The 16,479-nt window shown below is 36.9% G+C and overlaps 1 long non-coding RNA gene across 2 annotated transcripts in view; it reads right to left on the reverse strand.

The window, feature by feature from the left end:
• The window catches only part of LOC128812392 (uncharacterized), a 52,193-nt gene extending 38,784 nt beyond the window's left edge, over positions 1 to 13,409 (reverse strand). For both annotated transcript variants that reach the window (XR_008438696.1, XR_008438697.1), the window contains exons 1-3: positions 13,002 to 13,409; positions 6,997 to 7,254; positions 4,384 to 4,518 (exon numbers count right to left, since the gene is read on the reverse strand). This is a non-coding gene — a long non-coding RNA (uncharacterized LOC128812392). The remainder of the gene's footprint in view (positions 1 to 4,383; positions 4,519 to 6,996; positions 7,255 to 13,001) is intronic.
• Positions 13,410 to 16,479: the final 3,070 nt, after the last annotated feature.

The following is a 16,479-nucleotide window of genomic DNA, read 5'->3' on the forward strand; positions in this document are numbered from 1 at the left end:
AAACAAACAAACAAACAAACAAAAAAACCCAAAAGCCCAGCTTAAAGCTCTACCTGAAAGTTTCATGTTTTGTGTTGGGATCACAGAGGAAATGGAAATGTGAAAACAGTCAAGAAATCCAATTAAGAACAGAGGAACTAAAACAGGCCAGTCTTAAAAAGTGCCAGAGAAAAGAATGGGTAGCTAAATCTGAGAAAACACCTCATCAAAAATAGTTTCATTATTTCTATCTATTTTTTTGCTATTTATAAAATATAAATTGGGAAATTCTTAAATATAAACCTTATTTAAATATATATATGTGGATAAACTTCTGTGAAGTCCATAGACATTGCAAACCACAAGTGAATGTTCACCAGATTACACTGGATGAGGCATTTGGACCAAGAGATGACTTTAATTTGGCATTAAATTTATTACTATATAATCTAAGCATTTATTAAATTTAAAATGCAAATATTAAAAAAATTCCACTTCAAAATACTTGCACTTTTGATATGGCTTGGAATATTTGAAATTCAGTTTAAACATCTCTAGTACAATCACAGAACAGAAAGTTTGTAGCAGAAATAGATGAGATGAAGGAAAACATTAAAATAGTTTTCAAAAGCAGAAAATCCAACCAAATTCAGACAAAAGAGTAATTAATCATAGAATCACAGCATAGTTTGGGTTGGAGGAGATCTTAAAGATCATCACCTTTTCCAACCCCCCTGCCACGGGCAGGGACACCTTCCACTGTCCCAGATTGCTCAGAACTCCACCCAACCTGGCCCTGAACACTTCCAGGGTTGGGGCATCCACAGCTTCGCTGGGTAACCTGTGCCAGGGCCTCAGCACTCTCACAGAATTTTTTCCTTTTATCTAATCTAAACCTACTCTCTTTCAGTTTGAAGCCATTCTCCATTGTCCTGTCACTACCTGCCCTCATAAAAAGTTCCTCTCCAGCTTTCTTGTAGCTCCTTCAGCTGTTGGAAGGGGCTCTAAGGTCTCCTTGGAGACTTGTCTTATCCAGGCTGAACAATTCCAGTTCTCTCAGCCTGTCTTATAGAGCAGGTGTTTTAGTCAAATAGTTTCACTTCTGGAAAATGCAATTTTGGGTTAATGGAATATTTTAAGTGTTCAATAGGCTTCTGTGTGACATATTTAAGTGATGAATCTTGATTTTACTTCTCATTTGAGGACCTTCAGTGCTGGAGCCACCCCTGGATTTTGTCACTCTCCTGAATTACTTCATTCTCATTCCAATATTGTCTTCTACAATTATTCCAATTGTAGAATGAAGTACACAAGACACCAAGGATGCCTTGCCAAGAAATCACTATTTTTGAAGCTATACCTATAATTTTTCCCCCTATAAATATGCACATAGTCAGGGGAGTGAGGAAAGCCCAAAATATTCATCACCATGTGATGCTGGCTGCTAGAAACAGAGAAAATGGTGCCTGTAACCTCTGGGGAGTCAGTTCATCATTAGATTAACCACCACTAAGGGCAGGCCATACATCACTGGAGACGACAGGCGCACTGTTGGCAATACAAGAATAATAAGCAGAACAACTTGCACTGTCACTGTGCGTGGGAATGGAGGAGAAGTCTTACAGATGCTGATGAGGAAGGGAAGGGTGAATAGTTAGTCATTACCTTGGGAGAAAAATTGTAAGCTACATTCTTATTCAGCAGACATGTCTTTGCTTATCAGGTTTATCTGCATTTACAGTACACTATGAGAACCAAATACATCAGTTACTCAATGTCTAAACACACTTTTCCAGCATGAAAAATATGGTCCCTATCCTGATAAGAGCTGCAATGCTTTTCTTTTAACCTTAGCTTTCTCTGCTTCAGTTTTAATGACAAATTGTTATCTACATGAAATGTTTTCCAGCTAAGCTCCTTAGCACAACATTGCTAGGGAATACTACAGCAGGAATCTCCCTGCTCCCCACAGGAGTGCTGCCTCAGGCACCTGGGGTTCAGTGTGACTGGAAAAGGCAACCAGCTGAAATCCTGTTCCACTCAATGGAGTTTAGAGTGTTCCAGGATAAAGTCCTTCAGAACAGTGGATGAGCAGCGAGTCAATTTTTTTTTTTTTTGTTTTAGTTAACAGAAGGGGAAAGTTTCATTTTGAGAGCTTCCCATGGAGAGCAGAGATTTATTTACAAGAGACAGTGCAGACTCCCATGGCACATAGTGTTCAGCATCCTCATCCTTAGTTTGGTTTCAGCCTATCTCTACCTTTTCCATTTGCTTCAAAGTTTCATTTGAAATTGAAATAAATTGAATTGAAATAAAAATACATATAGAGAGTCAACATAGGTCAACTCTTCCTTCTGCAAACTAGCAAGCTCTTTACTGTTAACATCTTGGCATCCCTGCCTCCCACGCAAAGCTGACAGATCTGTTTAGCACACCCAGTTCATGTTGGTCATGGAATGCACCAACAAATGAACAAAGAAATCTTTCTCTTTTTATGCCTTTTACTTGTGTCTGAAACAGAACTGCCTTCAAGCATCTCTTGTACTCCCTGTCTGCTAAACCTGTCTGTCTCATTTATAATGTACCAGAAGTTGTAATGCCGTAGCATGTGAGGCTCTAGGAACATTTCAAACCATTCTTTCCTTGGCTAAAGTCAATGCAACCTATAAAAAAATCTCTAGTTTTAGGAATGCAAATTAGCAAGTAAGTGCTTTTTCAGCAGAAGATCAGAACTAGAGATCAGAGTATGATTATTGACTTATGAATGTGAAAAAGTATATAAATTGTATGCATGACAGCAATCCTGTACTTAAAGGCTCATTACCAACTTAATATACCTAACAAACCATTCCACTTCTCATGTCTATAAATCCATGAACTTTTGAAAACAAGATATGTCTTCCTCTTTCTATAATGTCTCATCACTGCACTACTTAATCAGTAAACTTTACAGAATGGGGATAAAAATAAGCCAGAAAGGCACTAATTTGTTTTACAACCTTTCAAAATTTTGATTTTTGACAGAAAAAAAACCCATTTAGGTAAATCTGTTAGCACATTCATGTAATGCATCTAGAAAGTCGATTTTGATGCACTGGCAAAAACCTTCATCACTTGTCTACTTCATGCTGTTAGTGAATTCTCCAGGTCCAGGGTACATGAGAAATGTGATGCTCATGGTCTCTGTCCTGACTGATGCAGCTGAGCCTAGAGAAGGGTGATGGTGTCACCTGCCATGGTGGCAGGCCCCAGGGCACAGAGATAAATCCACAATAGCTCACACTTCATCTAGCCATAAGCTCTGCCCAGACAAATCCCCCACGCACTAACAAGGCTCGGCAAGGAGTGGTATCTGTTCTTTCTATTTCCATGTTCCCTCTCTCCTCCTGTGTAGTCTTCTGCACACTTTAATAGACAACTGGTCTTAAAAATGCAGCTCTGACTAAGTAAAATATACTGAATTAGTTCAATCACTTATCAATCAAGAAATTATGACTTACTGCTATGAATATTAATGAGAAAAAACAGGAGGAGCGTTAATGAAGATAGTGCAGACATATGTAATAAAAAACCAAATTTTGCAGTGTGAAAAATAAATGAGACCATTGGGTAACTGCTGAAGATTTAGTAAAATAAAAAGATTTCTTGTTTATATTTTTCTCAGTGTGGAGTGGCCTATGTTTTCAATTAATCCTAAAAATGAGAATAAGAAAAAAAAAAAAAAACCTTAGTATGTGTATTCTGAAGATAAAAACCCTCTTTAATTAGAACAGCATATTATTTATGTATCTAGATTTTAATTACACTCACTTGATATACTCACAATTATTTTCATTACAATCAAGCTTTTACTCTCTTCTTACTCCATTAAACTCTTACTATTCATGGAACGGAAAAAAAAAATAGTTCTGAACAAAATTATGGCACCAGGCATCCCTTAAATCTGAATTGAACCCTGTTTCTTTTCATAGGAATACTAATTTTTAAACGGACATTACACACTTCTAAAAGCTTGCATACAAGGACAGAGCCAGCCCATGGCCATTTCTCCTCTGTGTGGCTCCCAAGCACCCTCGTGAGGATGCTCTTTCCCAGCCTGACGCTGCCTCCCAGCAGGACTCTGCAGGAGCCCTCAGTGCTCCCAGCATGGGCTGGGTCCCTTGCTGGAATGGGAATGTCAGTGGGGCACCCACACAGGCCTGGCTCAGAGCAGCAGCAGGGCACAGCGATGTCCTCACCTCCTGGACCATCCCTCTGCACATGGAGGGACCTGGCAGCTCCTGCTGCACCCGGCGGCTCCAGGGGATCTCTGCTCTCCTCTGTTTGTCAGCAGCACCCCTGTGCCCCCAAGCCCATCTGAGCTCCCACAGGAAAAGTCACACCATGAGACACGTAGGAACATACCCTGGAGCTGGCTCCTCTGCTTTGGGGGTCAGCGTCTCTCCAGGGCCTTCAGAGCCACAAGTGTGGATGTGGATGTGACAGTCTGGTCGGAGAGAGGGAAAGCTAGACAAGCTTTCCCATGAGTTGGTCTGGGAGCTGGAGAGAAATAGTGATACTCAAATGGAAACTATCCACAGGCTGTGTTTTTTAACAAGCTGTTTTCCCATAAGGATATTTACCACAAGGGTGGTTTCTTAATTAGCCAGTGATGATGGTGTTTTGATTAAAGGACCAAGCAGGTCCACCTCTAGCAAAACTAAGGTATAAAAGAGGAGAGGATGAAATAAATGGGGCTTTTACCATTTGCCTTCTGAAACAACTCTGTGTCATCTCTGATTCAAGAGTGACGCACATCACAGAGTCTTTTACAAGAGAGTCTTACAATATTATAATTCTTATTCTGTTACCTTCAATCATCACGTTAGCTTAGGTACATTTTTCAGAAATGGTGCCTTGGCCATTGCCATCACTGTGACTGCTGAAACAAATCAAATGGAGCTTGACAGACCTCAGCATCAGACCTCAGCCAGGCAAAGTAGCTAAAAAATCTCAAAGCATGGATTTTCCCCACAACACTTCAATTCTTAGAAATAAACAAATGACAAATTCTTTAGTGTAGTAAGTCCCTTGTAGGTGCACAGTATTTAATAACTGCCTCCTTCAAGTCAGTTTGTTAAGCTTCCTGCATTTTTGAAACATCCAACAATCCTCTGAAAATGTGTAAGACATTTCTGAATCACTTTTCTTTTAGAAGTTATAACAAAAACTCTTAATTAATTTCATTAACTTTTATTAGCTTAGTTTTGCTTCACTGGAACATGTACTTATTCTCCATTTCTGAAGAAATTGAAAAATAAATAAAGGGGGGAAATATAATATAAAGTAAACTCACCAAAAACAATTACAAATAATCTTTGGACCACAAGTCTTTACTAAAATAATTAAAAATATTAAATATTTTTTCCTCAAAAAATTTGGTTCTTTCCAGCATTTTGGGTGTTGAATTATAAGTAACACATTTGCATTTTGTGCTGTTTTGTCATGTTAACCCATGTGGCCCACTGAAGTTCACTTTAACTACTCACAAAGATGATTTACTGCTAAGAAGTTGAATTAGTATAAAATGTTTTAGTGTGCATAATTTAAACATTTAATTGTATAAATAGTATTTTCTTCCTCAGGAAATTATATTCATCCCTCTTTCTTCCCCTTACAAAGAACCATGCTATTTTTACATGTTTATTTCTGTTCACTTACAAAGCAAATATTAAAAAGCAATTTAGGTAATGCCTTTCTCATAAACAGTTTGATTTAATTTTATTTAAACAAAATCTAACATTTCCACACAGAGAATATGCACTGTAAGAATTTAAACACAAGTTAAATAATAGAGTTGAAAGCTTTAACACACACACATATATAAAATATATTATATATGTTTTTAATTTATATACATACATACATATATATATATATATATATATATATATATATATATATATATATATATATAGTGGAGTTGTAAGGTTTTTTGAGAGTTAGGGAAATTCAGATCAAGATTGAGATTTTTAGCCTCTGCATCTTCCCAAAATACCAGGAAAGCATGCACCAGCAACTCTTATGTTTCAGCATCATAATATTCTTCAACTATTACACACACAGACACGCCAGAAATTTCATATATTCTTAATAACCAGGGATAATTCCGATCTGTGTTCACCCTGATGATCTTTCAGTTTTCACCAAATCACAGGTGTGCTGCTGCTGGGAGATCTTGGTCATCAGAAAATCTGACCCTTGTGATTATTCCACTACCAAGAGCTTTGCTGCTGGTTGGATAGATATGAGAGCTGCATGGGAAGAATGCTCACATTTTGTTCCCTATTTTTCTATCAGTTTATTTAGAACATAGCCCATAAGGACAGTCATAAATTTTGTAAGGTAATTCTCAGCAATAGCAGTTCAGGTGACTAAATTCTTAGCCAGATTTTATTCTGCCTAACTAAAATATATTAAAGCGCTTTTTTTCCCCCCCCATGTACATTCCTGGGTTACTCACCAATTTCTTAGAACACAGCCTGGCTAAGCTGCACGTGCTCTGTGTCAAACACAAATTAGAGCTATTGGACTTTGGCTTACAAGGTCAAGGCTACTTGTGGTTATGAGAAGTTCTAAGAGGCCCAGGAAAGTTCCCTGCCATCACAAACTGTGCCTTTTCTATTCTCTTGATTTCTGTATTAGAGAGCACCATCACCATGTGTCCTGTCTGCAAGACACAGCAATTATCACTGACTGAAACCTCACTGGCCTGGATGCTCACTGTTGTGAGTGGATACTGAGCAACTCTGTTTTGTCAGGAGGTCAAATAACTCTTTCATATTACTTATCCAGCAGGAGTGAAGGGATTTATTGTCCATCCATTTTGAAACACAAGTTCATGTGAAGAAAGGGATGGTGGCATTTTCCTCAACTTTCATAACCTATAGAAAACTCTTCACAGAAAACACACATAAGCAGTTTTTAGCACATTTTAAAGACAGGATATTTTTGAGGAAGAATTTCAGTCAGAGTTACCTTTAATGGCAGTATCTTGAAATCCAGCAGATTTTCTCTTCAGTACATACCTGCTGAACACAGCAGGGTTGACTTAAGCAAATCACCAAACCCCTTTATTGAGGGGATGTCCTTCACACTCAGTGGAGAAGGTTTTAAAGATGATTCACAACAGCAGCACACTGACATGGTCACTCCCAAAAGAGTTTTGTCTCCGAAATCACCCATCATCTGTGCTGATTAGGGCAGGCTTAGGATCTTTGGCAATCTCTTGCATCTCTGGGTAGATGTAAATCAAAAGACCACATAAGCATATAAGCATTACCAAAAGTCCAGGATACAGTGCAACATATTAAGTCCAAGAATCCATTTCATCGAATTTATCTCAATGCTAAAATTTTCAAACTGAATTCAAAAATCTGTTCCTGTGTATTTATAATAAATATCTGTGAAGTATCAACATTTTCCTACTACAGACGGCACACTGTGCTTTTTTAGCTTTCTGCATCTACATCTTCCAGGGAAAGATTTGCTCAATAGTTCTCTCACTGAAAATATCCAAGAGACAATGATATTTTAAGATATTATTAATTGTGTATAAATTTTAATTCCTCTGAAATATACTGCCTTAATAAGGGGGAATTATTGCATTTTACAGACAGAAGAGAAAGTGAAATAATTGGAGTTTTCTGTTTCAGTATCCCTACTCCTCTGTATTAATTCAGTTTGACTGTTGGTGGAGTTAAAATTTCATTATAGAGTGAGTTATTAGTTCTAATAAGTTATTACTGAAACATTATTTCTAGTTTGAAATCATGTTTAAGTGATGTACCTTACAAGCTTAACTTTCAAGGGCTAAACCATCAGGGAAAAATGTTAAAAAAATAAGTCATTGTACTGGGAGGTTAAAACTGGTTCTTGGCACAGCCTGAGCAAGGGCTTGTCTGTAGGCTGGTGAGGATGGGAGGCAGACTGACCAGGGGTGTCTGAGTGGCAGCTGCCTTTCTGCTTCTTGTGAAGGGGCAGAAATGTGCCAGGTGGATGTTCTGGCACTGGACAGCAAACCCTGTCCCTCCTGTGAGCCAGGGCTGGGCACTGCAGGGAAAAGTGAAGCTTTTTTCATCTGTTCCACACACACAAATTAAAAGATACTTAGCACACAAATGTTAATACAAGTGAGTACACTCATTTCCTTTCGCTTCAAAGTGTGTGTCTGGTACTATCTGCAGTCTAGTCCATATAATTTAGAGGATCTGACATCTATTGCCCTGATCTCATTTATCACCAGCCCATCTTCATTTTAGAAGCACAGATACTCAGTGAACAATTTTTACTGTAAAATTGAATTTGTTTCCTGTGACAGTGTAGGCTTGCTGAATTTATGATTCAGTATTGAACATCCTTCACCTTGGAAGTAGTTCTCCTGCTGTAAAAACGAGGCATCTCTCTCCTGAGGACAGTATAACATCATGATACAGATGCCCATCCTGTTAGACAAGGTCGTGCCAGGAGAAACTAAACTTAATTTTCTGAGACTTTACAACACTTAGCCCTATATTTCACTTTACAAGGATAAATACTGGGAAATACTTTATCCCAATGTAACAACTGTCCTTTTGCTCAGGAGAACAAAAAACGTTTGATGTTCAGTTCAAAATGGCTGAGAGAAGGAAAATACAAAAGGCGTGCTGAAGACATGTTACTTTTCTATCTGATGGTTGTTGCCTTTGTCTTTACATCACAGAAAATAACCAAATTATCTCACCTGGATTTTGGACACAGACTCTTCATTATGTGTGGGTACTTCATTCAAGACTCTATTTTTTTACTTTCTCAAATCCTTTGTCACTGGGTTCACTGCTTTGCTCTCACCTTATTTTAACCACTGCAATTACTGTCAAGTTCTCAAATAAAACTACCACTAAATTGGTCTTAATTAATTCATGTTACACAGAAGCAGGGACATCTTGGTATTTCCATCTTGTCTTCAGATTTCCACAACCTCTTTCAAGTCTGCAAATAGTATAATTTTTTTTAAGTACTTCACAGCACTTCACACACTTCTGAGATAACAAAGTTCTGCACTAACTCGACCCCTTTGTCATGCAGGGGACAGCAGCTACAGAAGCACTGATGGGTCCATCTGGCTCCATCTCTGAAGTGCAACCCAAGAGGTTGCAACTCTTCATTTTCCAAGAAGGAAACAAACCTCTTTCACATCATGCCTTGCCTTCCTCCCCTATTTCACCTCATCATTATATGTAGGGTCCCCAACCAGCCACAGCTCAGCTCCTCCATGCAAGAAAACAGAAACCAACATCCTGATCTGCTGCACCTTTTGTAGCTCATTTTCCTTCTCTAGAGAAACTGCTGCTACCAGCTGTTCAAGGTGCTCAGTAATTTTCCAGCCAAAGTAAACACCTACAGGCTGTAATTACAGCCTGTCAAAAACCCTCTCAGCCTGAAGGAACTGAGATGCCAGACTAAAGCTGCTCAGATCTGTCTGGATCCTTTTACAACCCCAAAAAGGAAACCAGTTCACAGCTGGGGAAATATTTTCCCAATTATAATTTAAATTAGAGTCTGTGTGTTCTGCATTTGAATGAACTCTCCTGGGAGAGCAGCTGGATTCTGCTGTACTTGAGAGATTTTATAGAAGAATTAGTTAAATATTTTTTTAAAAAATATGTATATTAAAAAAAAAAAAAAAGAAACAAACAACCCCAAACCAACAAAAGCAAAAAAAGCCCAAACCAAAACAAAACAAAAAAAAAAAACCAATTATCAAAAACCCCACATTCTCATGCTTTGTAAATTACAGCTCTTTATCTATTTTGCATTGCTCTAGATCATCATTCATAGCACTTTCCTGGACCACAGCAACAATATTGAGGAAAAAATGAATGGTGTTTGATGCTCAGGTTTATTCTCACTTTTGAATTTATTAACTTCTGTGGTTGCAAGGAACATTAGAGGATCATGGACCAAATGTTCCACAGCATAAACTTCCAGCAAATCATCAGAAAACTTTCAAAGGCTTAGACCAAAGTGTAAAGCCTCTTTTTAACAAAGAAGCTGACAGCCTGATGTGCTCTTGATGTGTTTATTCTTCAGCTCTAAGAATGTGCATCCTTGGAGGGACGCTGCTTGATTATGCTGTCGTATCACAAGGTATTACAAGCAGTGAACCTGCATTTATCTGGGAGAAATAAAAGATCATTGTACTAAGAGCTCAACTCTTCTCAGATATTTTGGGTTTTTTCCCCTTCCCCAAGCAGTTCAAATCCTATAGGACCTAACCTCTGATTTTGATTCCTTTTCTACTGCTGTGTATTCCTCCCTTACTAAGAACAAATCACAAGAAGAAGCTATTTTGAAAATGGCTTGGACATGTTTTAGCCAACAAATCCAGTGTAATCAGCAGGCTTGGATTCCCAAAGTTAAAGGTTTATTTTAGAACAGCATGCCATGTTTAATCAGTTTCCCTAATGCTGCACAGTTCTATCTGCTTTGACAAGAATATGTTGATCATATTACAGAATGATTACTGTTAATGGAGATCTTTTAGACAAGATTAGATTTTGCTTCTGTCCAGATGCCTCAAAGAACGTTATTAGTTTTTGGTGTCATATTTTTGTAATATTAATATCATCAGCTTATGGGCTTGCTCATGTGCTATAACTGCAGCAATTTATCTGACAGTTAAGCTGTCAGGACCATGCAGCATTTAACCCAGTGAGCATTGCTGCAATCTGGATCAAATTAGGCACTGCCCACACAATCTTATCATAGCTGTGAGGTGACCAATGAATATTCCAATGAGCCCCCCCATCTCTGAGGTTCAGAAATTTGCATTGTGGAGCTCAATAGCTGTTTCTAAGAAAGCTGATTACTTCATGGAAATATCCCTAACAACGAATCTGCATACTTTTAAAGGAATGTAGGTTGGGGTTTTTTTCCACATAAATCAGCAAAATGGGATTCAGAGCTGTGCTGTTTTCACAGCTAATTAATGTGACACTGTAGCCTATTAGTATAACAGCTGTGGTGATAGTAGGTTTTCTATATACATACAGAAAGAATAAATTACTTGACTATAAGGCACTTTTCTGTCCTTCTTTCAAAGTTACTGAAGATGTACAAGGGCCTTGTATGACCTGTATTTACTGGTTAAAGAAAATAATAATTATTGAAACTAAGAAGTATAAAGACAAGTTTTAATACATTTGGACTTACAATATCAACTAAGCAATACCATTGCCCTTAAGTTCAATACATACTGATATGCACTCTGATGGCATGCTTCATCCCTTTTGATAATATGCCTTTAAAAACCATGTCCTTTAGGGTCCAATGGACCATGAAATAGTGTCTACAAAAGTACCAGTAGTGCCAATGCTGAGACAAACATTCATTTTGGCTGTCAGCTTTAAGGACTGCAGAAGAAATGAAGCACATTTATTATATACTGATGTATTCTGACTAGATAATCCTTTTCAGTTGTAGGCACTATAAAGACAAGTGCAGATTACTGTGGGGAACATTTAAAAAAATTGGGATGTGCTGAAACAGTTGAGCTTCCAATTTCACAGTTGGGTAATTTGCCTTATAAACTTGTATTTAAAGGAAAAGTTTTACTGGCAATGAAGTACTCTAAATAAACAATCTATAATTTGAAAATTAGCCAGTTGGAGATACTTACACAGAAATGGTATCTACTAATGCTACATTAATTAATTAATGTTGGAATTTATATTTCTGTGCTGCTGGCATTGTCAGGGTTTTTTCTTACATAACCATTGTCATTCAGTTCTGTAAAATTTTATTCCTTTGTCACCATTTTACTGCATTTTGATTGCATCCTTATTTCTGTACAGACAAAGCAATGCATCCTGGACAGCAACAGAACCTCAGGATTCAGAAAAAAAATACTTAAATCATAGTATTTTCAGGATTCAGTACTGGGACCAGTAGTATTTTAAAAAAATATATTATTTAGATTACTAGATTTGGGTTGGGTTTAATCAAATTTCTAGACAAGACATTCATAAAGAGTTTAGGTAGGAGTGGTTCCTTTGAAACACACTAGAGGCCTAAGAAAATGCATTTTACCTTCAAAAAATATTAAAGGCAGTTTCTGTAAGCAAAGTTTAGATGCTGGACTACAGATAGAGAAGTCACTGTAGATCTGTAAGGAAGGATGCTTGCACCATGTGGGGCTTTGGTCTGCAAACTTAATAGACAAGAAAATCAATTACTCTGCCATATTATTCTTCAATGCTTATGATATATTTTGGCAATGTGCAAGACATAAATATCTCAAAAGATATTGATCCACATTATTTTAATCTCTACTAAAGCAGATAGTATTAGAAAAAAGTCAATATTATGACAGGCAGCTTAAACCTTTTCGACTTTTAACAGAAATATAAATTTCCTGACTGTATACTTTCACAGTTTCATAACACCCAGTTGGCAGCAGCAACAAATATATCTGAGATTGTAACTATGACTGCAATGAAACAAAAATTAACCCTTTTATAGTAAAGAAACTTTGCTCTAAATTTACTTATTATATTTATTAAAACTCACGTTGTAATTAGGGGGTCGTATCAAAGAAAACAATGGGAAATTTTAGGCTGAGGTCTGGCCATTCTGTGTAGCACTGGGTAGTGCCCAGTACAAGCATTTGTAAAATAAACTTGTTTTTTACTAGTTGTGGTGTGAAGAGAAACACAGAGAAAACAATCTGCTTGGGCTACACCTGAACAAAACTGCTACTTTTGTTTCCTACCCAAATTTACTAGTTAAAAACACACTGAAAGCTGACAAATTATCTTGTTCTGTTAAAATACTTTTTCCAAATTCTGACTCCTTAGGCAACAAATTTAGTTAAATATTATTTTGAAATGCCACAGCAAAATGAAAACTTGAAACACACGGTTTAAGAATGTCAAAACAAAATCTAATTTTCTGTTGTCAAAAAAAAATCTATTTTATTTCCTGTTACTGAACATTATTCTTACCTTTGTTAGTATCAGGCTGAAAAGCCATTGAAATTATTTCGAGTATGGAGCTTGAAATGGAGTTTTGTGAAAAATTTTAGCTTCACTAGCTGTTGAAATAAATCTACTTAGCCGGTCTGTTTTTCTGTATAGCATGTTCTCTCAGCCAGGAAAATCTCCATGATGTTTATTTTCTGTCCCGCTCTCTGCATGTCATGAAGCATATGTTGTAGGAGACTGATTGCATCTCAGACTGACAGCTGCTCTGCTCTTCCAGCTCTCTGTCATAAAGGAAGATTGCTGCCATTTAAGCAAAGAAATTCTTCAGTAATATGCTTGGACACTTGCCTTTAGAACTTAACCATTATAAACTCTGGGGTTCAGTTTGCCTGAAAACAGCATTCTGATTTCCTAATAGGCTTCTCTGTCAAAAATTCTAATCCATATTAATCTAAATTCTTCTGGGAAACTGTATCCTATGCCACTCAATTTATAAATTAATTCCCTCCACTCATTTTATTTGCAACCCTTCTGGCAAAGCTGGAGCTGCAGAGAACACACTGTGTTAGAACACACATGAACAGGATCAGATTCCTCACTTGACATCACACAGCCTGTTCAGGGGGAACTCTTTATGAACCATTTCCTTCTCATCAGAATTGTAGAATGGGCTTGGAACAGAGCAGGGCATCTCCTAGGTGACCTATGGACAGCCCTCTACACAGGTTCATATTACTTAATATTTCATATGAACTCTGAATTGCAGGTGTTACGGTGCTGTGATTGCAGCAATTAAAACAATTAATGTTGGAAGAGGTATCATTAAGTTATTGAAATACACCATGTTTGTTATTTGCAGAACATATGGCTTTTTGACAAGGTGAAAGAAGCAAAAGGGCAACTGCAACATATTAAAGTGACCAATCAGATCAGAAGTCAGTCAGATGCCTCTTAGGAGAACTGTAAAATTATTACCATATAAATCAATATAGAAACTGGTGGGGGTTTTGCTTTATTTAATTTACTTTTTTATTATTTTTGTGAGTGTATTTCATTAGAATCACACCCTTGGGTGTTTGTATGGGTCACAACAAATGTATTGCAAAATGAAACAAAACATTGTCTTTAGTAAGCCAAGATCTTCATCTTGACATTTCCTAGACTGGGAAGGTGACCCAAGGAATTCAAACACAAGTGGTTATCAGAAACCACCAGGTGAAACAAAATGCTGTAAGGTGACTAACTCTTTCCCTGCTATGAGGTGACAACAGATATGGCTTCCAATAATCAAGGTACAAAAGAAGAAGCATTTCCTGTTTCACACAGATTGGCAGATACTGGTATCAATATGACAAATGAGGAAGAATATCACTGCAGAACATCTCAGCAATGACCAGCACACAATTACTCTAATTAGTGCCAAATTTCTTCAGTAACCTTAAGTTCTCTCCTCTAGAACCTGTATTACCTTTCCAAACTTTAGATTATAAGTTTATAATCCTGCTTTATTTTTTTAAATTATTATTCCCTTTTATTAAGGCAGTTGCATTCTCCTCTGGTGATCCAAGTAATTTTTTGCCACAGGCTGGAAATTCCCATCAGTAACCATTTTGTTTCTGTCTATGCACTGTCCATCTGGAAATACATTCTCCATGCTTGTGCTAGGAATGAAAAGTATTGGAAGCAGACATGATATTTCTGTCAAGGTTTCTTGAGAAGAGTTATGCAAATATATATAGGTTATAGGTATCAACAAAAGAAGTTCAGAAAACCTTAATTTGCTAAGCTGTCTAACTGGAATACAGCTTTAGTATTAAACTTTTAAACTTTTTTTTTTTTTAGCCCTGGCCTATTCTGAATGTTCAGTGTATTCAGCCACCTCAATGCTGCATCATTGCTGCATCATTGCTGCATCAACAATGAATTAAAAATTATGAAATTCTAGACCGCTTATAGAAGGAAATAGAGCAATTTATCAACATTTTCATTTTGTTAAAAAAAACTGAGAAATATATAGCTGGAATAAAAGCAAGATAGGTAGTCATAAGATTGTTTAAGTTGTGGTCTATAGGCCACAATTCATTGATATTTACTTTCTTCATAAACAGCTGTAAAGTACACAGAGGTTTTTTCCCAGGCTTCAGACTGACACATAAAACCTGCCTGTCTTTGCACAAAACTAACTCAAATTTTAGAATGCATTAAATGAACTCATGTTTTCAAAAGATTAAGTTAATATTTGTGAAAATTATTTTTAAAGAGATCAAATTGATCTATAATTTTGTCCATGTTGATACAATGGATTTTTATTAAAACAGTAAGACAATAATAAATGAAGCTTAAAACCAGAAGAAGAAAGCCAGTGATTTGAAAACTAGGAAACAGTTTGGTTTGCAAATCAATTCTACTCCTGCTGAAATAAACAGGGTTCTGTCATTGTATTCACTGAAAATAAGATTCTATTGCTTATTTGGGAGTAACATTTTGAGATTCCTACAATTTACAGGGAAAGAAAAACCGTTTGGGAGATATTAACTTTCATTCATGAATTCAAGATGCTTCATTATGAAACATGTATGTCTAATACACACATATGTAATGAATATAGGGATATATTGATTTACATGATAATATGAAGACATAAACAAATACTTTAATGGACAGAAGCAGAAAGAAACCAATTAGGGTATATTGGGTCTTGAAATTGATTTTATTCTGGGTTGGGTTTTTGGCACAGTTACTGACACTGATTATTTCTGACTCCAAAGGTGAGACTTCCACTGTGTCCTTTTCCTGCTGGTCATACTGCATAACAATTGCTGCAATAGTGGTATGGAAGCTGTCATTTATATACAGCCAAGTTTTCCAAAGGAGTACCGTTTTTATGCTTATATTACCAATTTCTTTACTTGCTAGTTTCTGGCTATGAGTACTTGCCTTTTTACAGTAATGTTCATCATTTAACAGCTTCAAAACCTGACTGTTCATGCAAATAAAGCAAAAGGGTTTTGGCTTTTGATGTCAAATGATACAACTGCTCTTATGATAAGCACAGACTTTCAGCCCTGTTGCCTGTCTAAAAGGCAAACACTTTCCCTTATACTGCCACATCAAAAGCTCCTCTGTACATTACAATGAAGCCTAAACCCAAGCCAATCAAAAATGATCTCAGTTCAGTGGAAGAATCCATGTGATCTGGAAAAGAAATTCCTTTTTGGAATTTCAACCATTCTTTGACAGTGAAAACTTCTGTAATTCAGTAGGAATTCAAAAAGAATTCCTCTTTCCACATACTTAGGAACACATGAAAATGCTGGAACAAAATACCATATTGCCTTCTGAGAAGCATCTGATATTTAATTGAATATCTTGGGGTGGACTAATGCTGATGTATCTGTGGTACAAGAGGGACTCTAAATGCCTCTCATGTGTATCAAACATCACAAAATTCTGTAGCAAGAGTAAAATAAGAGCCTGGTATCCAATGAACCTCTCAGTC

This window comes from Vidua macroura, chromosome 10 (genome assembly GCF_024509145.1).
Source record: "Vidua macroura isolate BioBank_ID:100142 chromosome 10, ASM2450914v1, whole genome shotgun sequence".
Lineage (NCBI taxonomy): Eukaryota > Metazoa > Chordata > Aves > Passeriformes > Viduidae > Vidua > Vidua macroura.